We start from the raw sequence: 17,652 nt of genomic DNA, 5'->3' as shown, positions 1-17,652 counted from the left end.
CAAACCTACACCTGCTTTGCTGTCAGACCTTCCTGCAGCACAGCACAGCATGGCTCAGCTGCAGATCCCTCAGCTACTAGCCAGGTCAGAGGCATCTATTTTTCTATACTCCCTGCTATTCCCTGGCTTCAGGGTATTCCCTTCACCCCAGCCCTTCCCATTCCCCCAGTCTGTAGTAAACCATGACCCTCTGGGCATATAGCAGCATTTCGAAGGCAACCAGCTGGGATTTCTTAAAACCAGAAAGAACGCAAACAGTTTGGAAAGCATGAGAAGTGAACCTGAGGGACCAAGTGGGAGGGGAAAGATGAGGACCCAGTACATCAGTATCAGTCTTTGCCATTAATGCAAATAGGGTTATTATGCATACCAGTTAACCATTTGAGGCTTCACAGTTAATTGGTTTAACAGCCTTGCCCATTAACTCTGGTGGTGGCCAGCTGGGTGGGGCTGAAGCAGCCCCAGCTGCAGAGGGGCCAAAAGCCCACGTGGAGAAACCCCACAGCAGGAGCGGGGCCAGTAGTGGGTTAAGCGCTATCATTTAACCAAGTGATGGGCAACCCAGGCTAGTGAGTGGGCAGCATGAGTGACCTTCCTCCATCTCAGTGGCCTGTAAGATTGTTGTAACCAAGATGATCTCCTAGCACAGGGCACTTTTGCTAACTCAGCCTGTGTGGCTAGAATTTGTGGAGTGTGCTGACTGAACTGTAGCAGCACTTTGACTGAAACAGAAAAGCAGTCATGTAGCACTTTAAAGACTAAGCTCATCACCTAATAAATTATTTTGTTAGTCTTTGAAGTGGTACGTGACTGCTTTTTTGTTTTGAAAGAATACAGACTAGCATGGCTATCTCAGTGTCACTATTCAACGCTTTGATTGGATGCAGAGGAAGTGCACAACTCTCACAGTCATGTTGTGTGCAAGCAGCACACATCTCATTTCACAGGCCTTTGCCTTACATGTGTGTCACTGAAAACAACATGGACCAAAAGCAGTGGAAACCCTATGCATGAGCAATAGTAAACAAAATGTCTTGTGGCCACACGCAGAACTCCAGTGGGCCACATGCGGCCCTCAGGCCACAGGCTGCCCACCAGTGATTTAACTGGTTAGCTGTTTAACATCACCAAAGGCAAATGGGGAATTCCTCTGAAATGGATTAATTCACAAAGTCCAAGGGCATGGGCAGCCACCAGATGTCAGCAAACTGCTGGCACAAGAGCTAGAGATTCCACCCAAAGCTCATCCAAAGGAAGGGGTTTGAATTTACCAGAGGATCTGTAGCCCCAGATCAGGCCAATGAGACCATCTAGCCCAGTGTCACCCCACTCCCATCCCTGATGGACCAATGGGATCATTTATTCTTGCCAGCAAGTACAAGAATCATGGCCTTTACAGATGGATGATAACATGACTAGATCATTGAGCTCAACATGTAGTGATCAATGGCTTGATGTCTAGTTGGCAGCAGATATCAAGCGGAGAGCCGCAGGGGTCAGTCCTAGTGCTGGTTTTGTTCAACCTCTTCCTTAATGGCCTGGATGATGGGCTGGCTTGCATCCGCAGCAAGTTCATGGAGACACTAAGCTGGGGTGAGGTAAGTATGCTGGAGGGTAGGGTGATGGTCCAGAGTGACCCAGGAGAATTGGAGGGTTGGGGCAAAAGAAAACTGATGAGGTTCAACAAAGACAAGTGCAGAGTCCTGCACTTAGAATGGAAGAATCCCATGCACTGCTACAGGCTGGGGATTCACTGACTAAGCAGCAGTTCTGCAGAAAGGACCTGGGGATTGCAGTAAAGGAGGAGCTAGATATGAATCAACAGTGTGCCCTTGTAGCCAAGAAGGCTAATGGCATGTTGGGCTGCATTAGTAGGAGCACTGCCAGCAGATAGAGGGAGGTGATTATTACTGTCTATTGCAGCCACTTCCATTCTGTATGTGTGCAACTCATTGTCCTCCTTAAGTGGAGTACTTTGCATTTGTCCTTCTTGAACTTCATCCTGTTTGCCTCAGACCTTTTCTCCAGTCTGTCCAGCTCATTTCAAATTATAATCTGATCCTCCACAACACTTGCCACCCCTCCCAGCTTGGGATCATCCACCAATTTAGGAAGTGTTCTCTCTCTGCTATTATGTAAATCGCCGAGAAGATGTTGAACAGAACTGTTCACAGAAGTGATCCCTGCTGAACCCCTCGTTACATCCTTCCAGCATGACTGTGAACCATTGATAATACTCTTAAAGACTAACATGGCTTCCCTCTGAGACAATTCTCTGGGAATGACCATCCAACTATTTATGTACCCACTAGGGCTGGTGACAGACTTCACTAGGTCCTGGGCACGGTGGGATGTGGGGCGGCCCTTGTTCCAGGGCCTTGGATGAAAGGGGAGGAGCCAGGGCCTAACCTTCCCCACCCAGCCTTTAGCACCACTTGGGCCACATCATGTGTGGCTCCAGCAGTAATTTAAAGAGCCTGGGGCTCCAACCCCTGCTGCTGCTGCTGTTGCAGTAGTAGTGTTGGCCCAGAGCCCCTGGCATTTTAAATTGCCAGACCTCAGGGCAGCGGCTTCCTCTCCCTCCCTCCTCTTCCCACCACCAATGGTGGTCCTGTTAACCACCTTATAGTAGCCCCATCTAGGTTGTATTTCCCTAGTTTGTCAATAAGACGGTCATGTAAGACTGCATCAAATGTCTTAGTAAAGTCTAGATACACCTGCTGGTTCCCCCTTATCAACGAGGCTTATTATCCTGTCATAGAAAGCTGTCAGGTTGGTTTGATGTGATTTGTTCCTTATAACCCCACGTTGACTCTTACTTATTACCTTATTATCTTCTACGTATTTGCCAATCAATTCCTTAATTTTTGCTCCATTATCTTTCCTGGGACAGAAATTAAGCTAACTGGTCTGTAATTCTCTGGACTGTCCTTACTTCCCTTTTTATAGATAGAGAGATTTGCCCTTTTCCTGTGTTATGGAATCTCTCCTGTAATCCTTGACTTTTCAAACATAATTACTAATGGCTCAGATATCACCTCAGTCAGCTGCTTGAAAATTCCAGGATGCATTTCATCAGGCCCTGGTGTCTTAAAGACACCTACCTTATCTACCTTGTACTTGTCTAAGCAATTTTAACTTGTTCTTTTAAAATTTTAGCTTCTGAGCCTACCCCATTTTCATTGGCATTGACTATATTTGGCATCCAATCACCAGCAACCTTTCTGGTAAAAAAAACAAAACAAAAAAGTCTTTAAGCACTTCTGCCATTTCCACATTTTCTGTTATTGTTTTTCCTCTTCACTAAGCAATAGGCCTATCCTGTCCTTGATTTTCCTCTTGCTTTTAATATCTTTGTAGAATGTTTTCTTGTAACCCTTTATGTCTCTAGTTTGAGCTTATTTTGTGCCTTCGCCTTTCTACTTTTGCCCCTATAGATCATGTTAATTGTTTATATTCATCCTTTATACTTTGATGTAGCTTCTGCTTTTTGGAGCACTCCTTTTTGGTTTTTAGATCATTCGGTTTCTCTTGGGTAAACCAGATGGCCTCTTGCCATACTTCCTATCTTTCCTGTGCAGTGAAATGATTTGCCCATAATAATGTTTCCTTGAAAAACCGCCAACTGTCTTCAGTCTCCTAGACTTGCTTCCTGTCGGATGTTAGCTACCGACTCCCAGAGTTTACTAAAGTCTGCCCCCCTTGAAATCCATTGTATTTATTTTGCTGTTCTTCCTCCTACCATTCCTTAGACCAGGGCAAGCAAGATCTGGCCCATGGGCCAAATCCAGCCCACCAGACCTTTTGATCTGGCTGGTGGCCTTCCTTGCTGGGTCCCCAAGGCATGCTCCTTGTCTGCTGCAGCCCCAGGCTGCTCAAAATGGCTGGTGGCTCCCTCTAGGTGCTGGGCACCACTTGCGAGGGGTTGGGGGAGAGAGATTCTGTGTGCTGCCCCCTCTCCCATGGCGCAGCTGGCTCCCTCCCCCACAGGAGATGGAGGGTGCAGGTGCTCAGGCTGCGTGAGATACCAAAAATCTTAAAGACGGCCCTGTCTCCTAGCTTGGGATGCCCCCATCTCTGCTGTCCTGGATCATTGGTCTACAGTGGGGGCCCCGTGTGGGAATCCATATAGGTAACATTTTTATTGGTACCTTTGAAGTAGCCTGGAACTGTCAGGAGCTAGAGGATTGGGAGCTCACAGCCATAGGCCTCCAGTGGTGGGAAGTCAAAAGAGCATGAAGCAAGCCTGGGTTTTCCCAGGACATGGTCTTCCAGGGAAAATAATATGGCACTTGGTAACTCCTCTGATCCCTGTGACCTGGCTGACAGAACAGACAGGCCTACCGCATGGAACAGGCCTTGTACTTACTCCCACTCCTTCCGCTGGGCCTGGGGGGTACTGTGGATCTTGTGCGCTTGGTGCGCCATGATGATGTCCCGATGGTCCACCACACCCCCACGCCTCTTGAATGAGGGAGCCTCCTCGCCATGGCTCATCTGATGGTACCACATGTCCGGCAAGCTGTGGAGAGGGTAGTCTGGGGTGGCTGGCCCATGGCCATCGTGCACGGCGTCATAGTAGCTGGGAGGGGACAGCATGGAAGTGCGGACCACGGTATGTTTCGCCATCCATGGGCCTTTCCAGATGGCTGTGAAAGTGAAGCTGTGGAGACAGGACACATGAGGAGGTCAGGAGGAGATTGATTCTGGGAAAAGGACGGGACTGGGGAAGAGCAGAAACAGACCTTTCCTCCCCTGGTGTGAGGCAGAACTGAGAGGGGCAGACGCAGACACCTTGCCTTGATGCAGTAGGAGACAGGTACCTGAGCACAATGGGACATTGGGATACATTGATTCTCGCAGGAGACTATGGCTACGTCTACACGTGCACCCAACTTCGAAATAGCTTATTTCGATGTTGCGACATCGAAATAGGCTATTTCGATGAATAACGTCTACACGTCCTCCAGGGCTGGCAACGTCGATGTTCAACTTCGACGTTGCTCAGCCCAACATCGAAATAGGCACAGCGAGGGAACGTCTACACGGCAAAGTAGCACACATCGAAATAAGGGAGCCAGGCACAGCTGCAGACAGGGTCACGGGGCGGACTCAACAGCAAGTTGCTCCCTTAAAGGGCCCCTCCCAGACACACTTTCATTAAACAGTGCAAGATACACAGAGCCAACAACTAGTTGCAGACCCTGTATATGCAGCACGGACCCCCAGCTGCAGCAGCAGCAGCCAGAAGCCCTGGGCTAAGGGCTGCTGCCCACGGTGACCACAGAGCCCCGCAAGGGCTGGAGAGAGAGTATCTCTCAACCCCCCAGCTGATGGCCGCCATGGAGGACCCCGCTATTTCGATGTTGCGGGACGCGGATCGTCTACACGTCCCTACTTCGATGTTGAACGTCGAAGTAGGGCGCTATTCCCATCCGCTCATGGGGTTAGCGACTTCGACGTCTCGCCGCCTAACGTCGATTTCAACTTCGAAATAGCGCCCAACACGTGTAGACGTGACGGGCGCTACTTCAAAGTTACTGCCGCTACTTCGAAGTAGCGTGCACGTGTAGATGCAGCCTATGAGTCAGGGCTCCTGGGCTCTGTTCTCACTTCTAGGAGAGAACTTTGGTCAAATGGTTAGAGCCAAGACCCCTGGGTTCTATCTGAAGCTCTGAGGCTGTCTTGGACAACCACAAAGAAGTATGTGGTTTAGTGGCAGAGCTTTTAAAATCTTTAATACAGATGGAGGCTAAACATGAGGGGGATCCTTTTAGACACAGAAAGACAAAAACACTGCCAAAGCAGTCTTCATCTGTGGTCTGGTAGCAGCTCTCACCCTTCTGCCACTATAGCATCCATCGTCCCCTCACACACTTACACACATCCTGAATTTGCACTGAGTTCTGCTATCTCAAGAGATGCCCAGGCCAAGCTGCCTCACTGTGTGATATGATCATTAATCAGAGGACCCAGCATAAAGATTTGGTATCTGGGGAAGACGAGGGGCTATACACAGTAAGTGGGTTAGATGAAGAATTACTGGAAATGAAGAGGTTATAAACACACTCCATGATATCCAAGGTTCATATACGAGTTGAATTCAGTAACAGCTGGGTTTCTTAGGGAGAGTTACAGTGGGTTTTGTTTTGTTTTGTTTTGTTTTGGTTTTCCAGTGTGGTTTTGATGTCATTCAGTCAACTATTGCCCTGCAGTTATACGGGTATGGGATGGGAAGACGTGATCTTATGTCTTATTATTTATTACTAGAAGAGTAACTTGCCATTGAGGTGGCTTTTGGATGTAAGAATTACGTGTCTCAGGGACAAACAAAGAAGAAAAGCAGTGAATATGTATGTGCATCTCCTTAGACACATTTTGGAGCTGGACTGGAGTTTCAGGGTTGCTTGGGTACATAGAGATGGATTGGAATTGGACTCCCAGAGCCATTTTACATCAAACTGATGTTTGAAGCTTGAAAAACTACACTTGATCTTTCAAATTCTGTTCTGGCATCTGGGAGATTTTACATAAAAGCCCTTAAAAGATAAAAAGCCCGTGTGAGGATTTCTAATGTAAACACCAACCCAGCATCAGGTTCTGAATTGACAGCTTCCTACAGTGTAGCAAAAATAAAAGCAGCCTTCCTGCAGGCACCAAAGAAATCATTTAAAAACAGTTAATGTGTTAAATTGGCCACCAGGGGGAGTGCTGAGCACTCCTGAGAGATGCTGGAACTCTTCCAACAGCAAATTAACTTGTTAAAAGAATTATTTAAAAACATCAAAAAAAAATATACTGAGGAAAATAAAGATAGCCACATTGGGTCAGACCAGCGGCTCAGACAGCTCAGTATTCTGTCTCCTAGCCACAGCCTCACCCAGGACTTGTTTTCCTACTTGCTCCTGCATCCAACCTCCCGCCCAGCCCCTACCTTCCTACTAACTCCTTTGCCTCACCTGCTTCCCAGACACTGCATCCCCATCCCATTCCCTGACAGCCCGCTCACACACACAGAGCCCCTTATTTTCATCCCCATCCGAGAGCCTAACAGGTGCCCTAAATCTACTAGCCCCAGGACTCTGGATGAGTTAATCTGGTCTGTAGGAAGCCCCAAACCTTGGTCTCCCTCCCTCTGTGGGACTGTAGTGAGAGGGCAGTGAGCTATCTCTGCTAGGGACCACATCAGTCAGGGGTTTTCTTTTCTTTTTCCTTTTGGTTTGGACATAAATTAACATTTTACTTTATTTAAAATGAAGTTTGGTAAACTAACATGATAAATGCAATAAGAGCTAAATATATGCCCCTTATGTTATAGCTGCATATTTACATTTTTATGCTCCAGTAACCTAATATGAATAACTTAGTATTTAAGGTATTTGGAGATAAGTGAATGCATTTTGTCATCGTGGGTGTTGGCTGCTGGTCTACCAAAAGGTTTGCATTGAGTGGGATGAGCTTGGGCCAAAAGGCTTGAGAATCACTGCTGTAAAGACAGTGGTCTTGCTCTCTCACACACTCATTGTGGTCCATTTTCCAGATGGAAAAGCTGAGGCCCAGAAGGAAGAAGCAACTACCCAAAGTAACGCAACGAATCAGTTGCACAGCTAGCAATGGAAGCCAGGAATCCTGCTTCCCATTCTTGTAAAACTCACCCTCAGAGCCTGAAACCTCTCAGGGCAGGGACTATCATATACTACACATTCCTGTTGTTCTTAGTCTGATGAGGGTCTGTTATGGCTAACGCCTGTGGATCAATTTATGCTGATGATGTTTCAATATAAATAATAATCATCACATTTCTTCCCTGCATCTTGGAGAGGTGGGAAGGCTCATGCGTTCCAATGCTGCTCCAAAGCTTCCGCTTCAGGGACAGCCAGCCAGCTAGGTTAAGGTTAGGAACCAAAGAAAAAGCCACCCGCTGGCCCTCCAGAGAGTGTGTTGAGTGATAGGCTAACAATGAGCCTGGTGGAAAAGTTGAGTTATAGAAATACAATGCTGCAGCCACTCCTCCAAACAACACAATAGGCAGGGCTGCAAGAGCCTTGTTTGTGCCATAAGTGACACCGGATGACACAGGGAGGATTTAGATTCTGAATGATCACAAGACCATGCTGTCTGTCCCTGATAATACTTACAGTGATTTTAAGCTTCCATGTGCTGTGGAAACATTAGGGCTGGTCTACACTAGAAAATTAGTGACCCAGATTCATCACTCGGGATGTGAAAAAGCCACATCCTTAGCAAAACAGTTAAGCCAAGCAAAGTCCCAGTGGAGACAGTGCTATGTTGACAGAAGAATCTTTCTGTCACCCTAAGCCACCATCTGTTTGAGACGTGGAGCACCCCACCCATCAATGTAGTGTCTACAGCACTGCAGTATTTTAAATGTAAACATAGACTCAGAGTCTGCAGGATGAGCTTCTCAGGTAAGTGGGCTCAGGGGCCCCTTCGCACAGGGAAATGTTAAGCAAGATATCATCACTTCTCTATTTTTCCACAACAAAGTCCCTTGTCTATTTCTGCTTAACGAGGCCTTGTGTTCCTGCAGAGATGGCTGTGGCAGGCGAGCTGAGTCTGGCTGAATTTCCACAAAAAGGGACACCACAAATTGCAAAGCAGGTAGGGCTGCCCGTCTGTGTTCCCTGTAAGCTAAGAGCTTGGGTGACCACCCAGGAAAGATTCAAATGCTGCTCAGCTGATTAACTGAGTGATCTGAGAGAGTCACATTTCAATGGGATTTGGGAGCTCTTGAAAGTCACAGCTTCAGACTGGAACCTCTTCCTAGCAGGGCCTGTGTCCCCCCAGTGTCTGCACCATGCCACGCACAGCAATGGCACTGCAGGCATAAGAGAGCTGGCTTAACAGCTGATTGTTTTGGTTTGGTGGCAGTTTTAAATATTTTTAAAAAATCATTGAGGTAGAAGGTGAACCTGGGGGCAGGATTAGGGGGTTGGGAATTTTCAGTGAAACAGGAAAGTCCTTTTTTCCAGAGTGGGGATTCCTTCCTGGGTTGCTCATGTGCCACCTGAGTGCACAAGACAGTGATCTAAAAGGCTGGAAGGTGGGTGGGGAGAAGGAAAGGGAGGTCGCAAAAGCAGCTCTACCTCCCCACCCCTACTCCCTTTCACCCAATCTCTGCCCATTTTGTGAATAGCCAAAATTCCTTCTGTCAAAATCTCAGATTATTTCAAGTTGACTGAAATGGCATTTTTCACTGAATAAACCATTCATCTGAACATTTTTGCTCGGCTCTCATCCTAGTACAATGAGGATGACTCCTGTCTCCCAGGGGAGTGAGGTTGTTAGGTTGCGTTGTTTGGGCAGAAAGAGTGAAGTAGAAAGACCTAAGGGTTATGCAGCCCTAGCCTATAGGACAGCAGCAAGCCGTGTCTCTCGCTCTCTCACTCGCTCACCCGTAGCGCTCTCTCTCACTCTCCCTCTCTCCCACTCTCTCTCTCACTCATACACACACTCACACCCACCGCCCAGCTCCTCTCTCCCTGCTGCTGTTTCCAAGGCTTTGTGATCACTGCCCAGGACCCATGCTGGGAGTGGAATACCCTGTGCACAGTTGGGTGAGCAATTCCCATCACTCATTAACAATTTTCTGTTGCAATGGGCCAGTGACTTCCCACTGAAGCCGTTAGATTAACGTCTCCCTGATTAAAAACCACACAGACACGCAACAAAGGCCTGTGGAGACTCAGCAAAGGGGACAGGGTGGGCTGCAGCGTGAGGTACCGTACCCACCACATAAGGTGGTCTCCTAGTGACATTTCATTCTCAGATGACCCGAATCATGGTACCCGACCTTCATATCCTCCTATACAGCCAAGGATGTGAAGGGAAAGCAAGACCACGTTCTTAATCTGTTCAGATTTCTCCAGCTGTGCTGGATACGTAAGGGCACAAATGCCTGATCCCATGTACCTAGCCAGTACGTGGAGCCCCAAATCCCACCCCATCTTGGCTGTGTCATCACTGAGGATATCAGGGAGCAGTGCAAACAAGCCAGCCCCTTTGCCCTGGCTGCTGCCGGTGGCACTGGAGATGCTGACACATGATCCAGCAGAAAAAAGACTCAGGTGTCTCACCCTCTCATGGCCTATAGCTGTCTAGCACCTTTCATCCCCAAGTACTTTACAGAGTACAGCAGGGGTCACTTCACACACCAGGGGTCACACCAGTCAGTTAACTGTGCACAGCAATGCCCCAAGCAGTCTGAGACAGGAAGTGAAGGAGGATCCCATTTCCAGCTGAAGCCACTGGGTGATTTAGGGCTGAAGAATGGAATTGCCTAAACTGGAATTTGCTCAAGACAACAGGGCTTACCTCCCAACTCTTGGATAAACTACCAAGGAACCTTTTAGAAGCACAAGAGGCCAGCCTGAGGTCTGTGTGTGACTTTTCCTGCAGCACAGTGCCTGCTAGTGTAACCCAAACACCAAGGTGTGGTTCACTGTCCCATGCAGTGGTACTTAGATCACTTCACAGAGAAAGAATAAGTGTCTTCTCCAGCCTAAGTTGTGAGCCAGCTGGCCTTTAGCTCAAGCTATAGAGGTGAGGTTCCAAGTCTGAGTCTGCCTGAGGGCAGTTACGCTAGCACCAGGCTGTTTGACTTCTCCCTTAAATGGAATGATGCCATACCAACAGTTAACACACAGGAATGACTACCCAGTGCAGCTTTAACCATTAGGCTACCTTGTCCATCCTGACTCAGGCTAGATTTCAAGGACTGGGAGAGATTTCACACCTGAAGGGTTTTATTCTCACTGCCCACCCGTCTATCACCCAGATCCAGCTCTCTGCCGGGAACAGAATGTTTTCATATCTCTCCAGATGGATCTGCTGTGCACGCGTCTCCTGGCAGCTACGGCACAAGCTGCTTTCCTATGAGGCATGCTTCCTGGTGGGGTTTTCCCCAACTCATGTGTTCTCTGAATACCTGTCAATAATCCTGATAATAATGACTAAATGACAATTATAATTATTAGCAGCCATGCTTTATGCAACTGTAGCAATTGTCACCAGAGTATCTCAGAGCACTTTGTGGACTCTACACTGTACAGCTCCCCAGGGTTAAGTATTAATAGTAGTTTGATATAGGGTGTGTTGTAAGAAACACGTATTATTTATTAGGTGTTTTATGATACCTCCTAAGAGCTCCAGTAACAGACCAGGACTAGACCCTCTATGGCATTTATTAAGTGTACTCCAGCAGCACCTAGGAGGCATGACCTTGGCCCACACTCCCATTCTAGGTGCTGTACAGACACCAGACAAAAAGTCAGCTCTGCCCCAAAGAGCTTCTAACCCCAACAGTATTATATTTCAAAGAGGGAGAAATGGAGGCATAAGACAGTGAACCCAGTGCTTCCTGCATAGCACAGATAGGGGGTTTGATGGCAGTGAGGTGTGGAGCACAGAGGTCATTCCAGGATCATTTAGAAATCCTCCTTAAATTGTTTCCAGTTAATCTCCATAGGGGGAAATGACCCCCCCTTGCAGAAGCCTTTTGTCCAGACCAATGGAATCCAGACTCTTACAAATACTACCACGACAGACCCAGAAACTGAATCCTCTGAAAAGGTATCATCTGGGCTGCAGGCTCCACCCCTTCCCACAAACCCAGTTATGCCTCACCTTGCCAGGGAGGGGCCTCCTCTAGGGATGAGAGAAGAGTCACCTGGCTTGCTCTGTTCTTAGCCTGTCTGCAGAGCTAGCTAAGCGGGTCTTGCTGTGACAGTGCCTTTGCGAAGAGGAATCCTTGTCAGGCTGGGAACTGCACTGAGAATCCACCAGCTTCTTTCACACAGGGGCCTCCAAACAGTTGCCATGCAGCTAAAAGAAGCCCAGGGAGGGTGGTGGCTTTGTGATGCAGATCTGATCCTGCCAGAAAGTGGGCTGAGCCCCATCTCATTCCACGCTCAAGTCACCACACAGCTGTCAGAGGGGGACAACTTTTGGCCACAGCTAACCCAGGCCAATTTTCGCCCTCAAGAAAATGCCTCCAAGGCTCATCGAATTGAATCAGCCAGTCCTTTCCTACACAGTCCCTCTCCGTCTCCAGCAATGACTGATCTTAGTCCAGGCCAAGACACCTCTAGCTGTGGCATCCCACGGGCTCAACAGCAGACATCAACTCATCTCAGAATCACACAGGCTGAGCAATGGCTGAGGTAAGCTGAGAGCTCTCGGCTGACCCTTCTGAGGTGACAGCTCCCTCGCCCTTAGCACTGCTCAGCTCAGTACCACTGGTCACGCCAGCCAGGGTAGTGCTTGAAAGGGATAGAAAGAGGCAGTTTGAGACTGTTCACTTCACGCCTGCCAGAAGCATCTGTTCTGTGGCGCAGACGAGAAGGAGGAGACAAAAATAATACAGTTCTCTCCAGAACCAGTCTCTCACTCTTATTCAGTCATTTAGGGGGCTTCTACAGAGAAGGACAAAAGCAGTCTGGGAACAAGCTGAGAAGACAGGAAAACTCCAAATTACTTTTCAACTTTGGGGATAAAGGGAAGGAAAGAGGGGGAAAAGAGTTGAAAGTATGAAATATATCAGAGAAAGAAGGCTTTGCAGAGGATCAGCAACTCCAGCTCCTGTCTGCTTCTCTTTTTGTAACAGCACTCACCCCACACCCTTCTCTCCCACCCATATACAGAGCAAAGGCACAGGGGATTGGAAATGATGCTCCTGCAAACCAGAGGGGAGAGGGAGGTCCCATGGACCTGGAGTGTGGATGGTACATCACAAGTAGCTAGAAATGTCCTGGACAGATAAACTCCCAGAACTCTGAATTGGGAGCTGTAACAAAGCTCAATGGGGGGTGGGGAGAGGTTAAAAAGAGTGATGAGAAAAAACATAACCAAGGAGACCTGACTTCAGCATGGAAGGAAGGCATTGGGGGTTCTGGTTAAGACCACCTAACAGAGGAGTTGAAATTGTCTTACGCACATCTTGCTACTTTTTCCTTTCAATCGCTTATAAGCTAGGATGAGCTTGAACCCACACCCTGAGAACTTTGGGGGTGGTGGTTGACATATGAGCCCCTGAATTTTGATGAGGGGTCCCTGCCTTTATAGAGGGCTGAACAAACCTGCATATGCCAAACAACTGCAAATGTCACTAGCTTTGCGGGGAGCCTGGTGTCTGGCCCCAAATTTTGTGATTGATTGCCTCATCTCAGATCTGTACCTGGGTAAGTGGGTTTGGCAGCATGCAAAGGTGACACAAACCCAAAAGAGAGATGGCTTTTGTCATCCACAGAGATCTCTCCTCCCACCACTATATCCAGCATGTGCTACTCACCTGTATCTCATCAGAGCCTCAGGAAAGAACAAGAGCTGCCTGCAGCCAGCAAAGGGTTAATGCAGCTAGCGGTGCCCAGCAACCCAGCTCTTCATCTGAAGAAAAATAATTCATCTCCCAGAGCACTTGCAGCCAGAGGATGCGGGATGAGGTGGGGCAGATAGATGTGGGGTAGATGGGTGAGGTATGGAACCCAGCCAAGCGCAGGGCACGGTGCTTCCCCTGGAAAACGAGCTTGGAAGTGAACCACTGCCAGCTGACAGTCCCAGCTGCTGGGAGAAAGGGAGTGGGGGGAGATTTCTCTGATGATGAAGGGAGAGTAAGAGGGAGGGGATCAGAGATAGGGAGGAGAAATCAAACGGCTTGCTGTGCCTTGTCATCACTTCTGCGCTAACGAGAAGGGTTGGGGGGAGCACAGCTTGAAACAGGGGAGGGGGAGCCAGTACCCAGCCCCCAACCCTCAGCTGTCACTTGGCATGTGATGGGAAAGCACCCTCTGTCTTGGGCTTGATTCCACACAAGGATGTAGATCTCTGGGCAGCCAGTCTGTTAAACATTCTCCCTGCTCGGCCTCTTCCAGGTAAGTCCAGTCTTTACTACACCTCTCAATAAAACAACTGCCACCGTCTATTCTGTTGTTCTTGGGAAGGGAAAGGCAGGGGAGGAAATATGCTATTTTTCATTTTGAGCCTATTGTCTGCTCAGTATGTGATTTCCTCCCCAGTTCCCCTGTACTGTGTTGCTGTTTGGCTTCCCCTGCTTGCTTGGCTGTGTGGTTGTTAAGTACATAAAACAATTCATGACAGGATCCCAATTTAAATTATTTATGCTAACTGGGGGAAAAATGATAATTAAACTACAGCTGCTTAAGCCCCTCAGGCTGATTCTGGTTACACAAAATGAGTTGACTCTGGCAGCCTTTTCCAGCCTATATTTTCCATCATCAGTCAGAGAGACTATGCTGAACAAAACGAACCACCACGCAGACGGGTTCTGTTCCTGGGTAGCCAACGAGCAGTATTGCAGCGGGGAAAGCCCTGCTTTAGGATTCCAAGCACCAAGAGCTGCTTCTTTCCAGCTCTGGCAAAGTCTGACTGACAGGAAGATCAGAAGCCCAAGAGGTGGCATGGAGGAAGCTCTGTGCTTACAATGGCTAATTGGGTTTCAGAAGAGAGATCAGAGCTCTCATCTGCCTCCCTGTGTGACCTTTGGTAAGTCACTTCCCCAGCTGTGAAAGGGAGGTGATGACATTGACTGACTTGTCAGGGTCAATGCTTAGGAAAGGAAGTTCCTTGCTAGATGATTATTATTACTAAAAGATTTACCGGGCATTGCATGGGTCCTTAACTCAATGAATTTTCATTTTTCTTCATTTAAATCATTGCTCTGGGGTGGGGGCTGGGGTTGAAGAGTTCAGTTTGCAGGCTGCCACAGGAAGAGAGAACTACCCAGCCCTTGCTCAGCACAGCAGCTTGGAGCCAAGTGAGACGTGCCCCTCAACGGCTGCTGAAGCTCCACTGAGCACAGCTGGTGTCAGGGGTGCATGTCCCCCCAACCCCTGGAAACACAAACTCTCTCAAATATATAATAGCTGTCTCTTTCTCTGCCCCTGCCACCCCAGTGGGGTGATAGCTATCCTGATCCCCATCTCTGGCCCCTTGCTGACCCCCTGTGGTCGTTATGCAGAATAACTGTCTCTGCTTTCCATCCCATACTACCAGCTGCCCACAGGTAGTCTTTATATGGCACAGCCCTCCTTTCCTGTTTGATAAGCAGCAGTCCCATTCTAGGCACACCCCATTGTCATAGCACACCCCAGCCTTGGCCTTGCTTTAAGTTTGTTTATAATTGGAGATACACATTTCCTAGAACTGGATGGGACCTTGGGAGTTCATCTAGGCCAGTCCCCTGCCCTCTTAGCAGGACCAAGCACCACCCTGACATCTATTTGCCCCAGTCCCTAAATGGCCTTGTCAAAGATTGAGCACATAACCCCAGGTTTAACAAGCCAATGCTCAAACCACTGAGCTATCCCTCCCCCTGGGATAAGTTAGGACCAGAGGAAGCTGTGCGCTGAATCTGATGGTCCTAGCTCTTACCAGTCGGGAGGAGGTCTCGCACAAACAGACAGACAGACTCACAGACAAACTCTCAACCGTATAGCAGATTACCACTTGTATTCCAGTGGTGCCTAGTGGCCATAACCAGAGAGCTGGGTGTCCCACACACATTTCACAACAGCACCATCTCTGTCCCAAAGAGATTGCACCTTACATATTGAGAGGCAATCTAGTCTTACCATCAGGCTGTGATCTGCCACTGCCATATGCTCTGGTTTTCTGTTTGTTTTGCCCACCCGTCGTCTCCCATCTTATAATTGGATTGGAAGCTCTTTGGGGGCCAGGAGCATATTTTCGTTATATGTATGTACAGCACCTAGCACAACTAGGCCCTGATCTAGAATACTAAAAATAGAGTGTAGTTGTGGCAGCACAAGCAGTGGATAGGATCAGCCTCCCCAGCTGCAGACCCTTCAGAGTCTATAGGCTCCTACATGGGAGGGGCAGCCCCACTGCTAGTGCTGCTGCAGCAGTGCTCTGGTTTAACACAAGCAGAGCCGGTGTAAGTCTCCTTGAACAGGGAATCATCCCTCTCCCCCAAAGTGAGGACATACTGGATTTTAAGGGCAGGAGAGACATTAGATCATCTAATTTGATCTCCCGTATTTCACAAGCCATAGAATTTAATCCAGTTACTCCTGAAGTGAGCCCACTAACATATGTCATGGGGGGGTGGTGTTGAAACCCCCATTCCTGTAGGGACCAATCCTCAGAGTTGCAGACCACCGACCTTTCCTGCGGCAGCTGTTCAGGCCAAAAAAAACCAAAATCAGGCCTGAGACATCCAAAAACTGGATGCGTCCCAAGTCAGTGGCCACTTTGGAGTAATCTGGCTCTGATGTTTTGTTGTACGTGTCTTACAGCATCTCTTTGGAATGGCCTGGGCTCAAAGCCAGTAGGGCGAGTCCTAAGTTTGACAAGATCTCTTACACAGCACTAGCCACTTTGGGGGTGATTTGGGCTGTGCTGTTTTAAAGCATGTTAACCTTTCACTTAACCCACTTTAGATACAAGAAAGAGATGGGATCCCTTTGCGCAAGGTACTGTACAATGTGCAGTGAGGGACAGTCACTCTACTGAAGAGTTTTACTGACTAAATTGGCAAAACAGCCCAAGAAGGGAAGTCGACTAGTGCAGGCACGTGCTGCAGGTGAGTGGTAGGGTCAGTTCAGGCCACATCCAGTACTTTACCCAAAAGCCTGTGCATAAATGTTTGACTTAAATGGGAATTAACAAAAATAGAATAATAAAAATGACTTCTCTCTCAACATGTTTCACTTCCTTAGGACCTTTGAGCTCATTACCCTAGTAGCTCTCCAGTTAACCATAGGGCTCCGGGTCGGAAAGACACAAAGTTCTAAGATACAACACAGGCAGGAAAAAGTAATTAAACAAAAAATTAAGCCTTTTGAACACATCATAAAGAAACCAAAAAAAAAAGCATTTTTGTCTTTTGCAGATGACCTTTCGTCCCATATTTAAATTTCCAATAATTAGACAATCAGATTTATTTAAAAAAATACAAAGGCGTAAGAGTTCTGCTGCTGATTTCAATGGCTGTACAAAGTTACTCAGATGCTTAAAGACAACAAGCAGCCTTCTGGCACCTTAGAGACTAACACATTCATTAAGTCATGAGCTTTCATAGGTAAAACGCACTTCATCGGATGAGCTGGAGTGGAAATTATGAAATCCAGGGACTTCAGAATCCAGGGCTGCCAGTCGATGGTAACTCCCTTTGTATTTTGCTGCTATAAATAGCCTGGATTCTGTCATTTCCACTCAAGTCATCTGATGGAGTGGGTTTTACCCACAAAACTTAATGCACCTGGTAATCTGTAAAATGCCACAGGACTGCTTGTTGTTTTTAAAGTTACAGACTAACATGGCTACCCCCCTGAGACTTTTTTCAGATGCTTTAAGTGTTGGCAGGAATAAAACCTGAAAATCTCAGTCCAGACTCCCAGCTACTCTTGCGCAATCTTTGGCTCCTCTCAGCTTAGAAATAACAGATGCATGATTTTGTAGCCAGGTTTTCAGGTTATACAGGGGCCTTCTCCTCAGAACAGGGGTCCTCAAACTTTTTCTTTCTTTCTTCTTAAAATGCTATGAAAATTCCATGGCCCATCTGTGTCACAATCCTGCATTTCCAGTCAGAAAGGGAAAGCCAGGGCTGGAGTTAGGAGGTAGCAAGCAGCGCAGTTGCCCAGGTTCCCATGCCAC

This window comes from Carettochelys insculpta, chromosome 29, assembly GCF_033958435.1.
Source record: "Carettochelys insculpta isolate YL-2023 chromosome 29, ASM3395843v1, whole genome shotgun sequence".
NCBI classification, from domain to species: domain Eukaryota; kingdom Metazoa; phylum Chordata; order Testudines; family Carettochelyidae; genus Carettochelys; species Carettochelys insculpta.
The sequence above is the reverse complement of the archived record's forward strand: the minus strand, read 5'-3'. Positions refer to the sequence as shown.